The sequence below is a fragment of the Gigantopelta aegis genome, chromosome 8 (assembly GCF_016097555.1).
Source record: "Gigantopelta aegis isolate Gae_Host chromosome 8, Gae_host_genome, whole genome shotgun sequence".
Taxonomy (NCBI): Eukaryota; Metazoa; Mollusca; class Gastropoda; order Neomphalida; family Peltospiridae; genus Gigantopelta; species Gigantopelta aegis.
In genome coordinates this window covers 47,934,658-47,934,867 of record NC_054706.1, presented here as the reverse complement: position 1 = coordinate 47,934,867, position 210 = coordinate 47,934,658, and positions in this window count along the sequence as shown.

Here is a 210-nt window from a genome sequence, read left to right as displayed (position 1 = left end):
TGAAAGTTGAAAGCAAGAACCACGTATATAGTTTCATTCAAACATACTATGGATATAACGCCCCTCACATTTAAAGTGAAACCGGAACACAATTCGGTTAAGCAACAGTCTCCGGCAAATGGGTCGAATCAAGACTACCCTAGTTCAGACAAAATTGTCGCCCTGTTTTTTTTAGGATGTCCTCACACGTATCGAGCACACAAGTAGTTC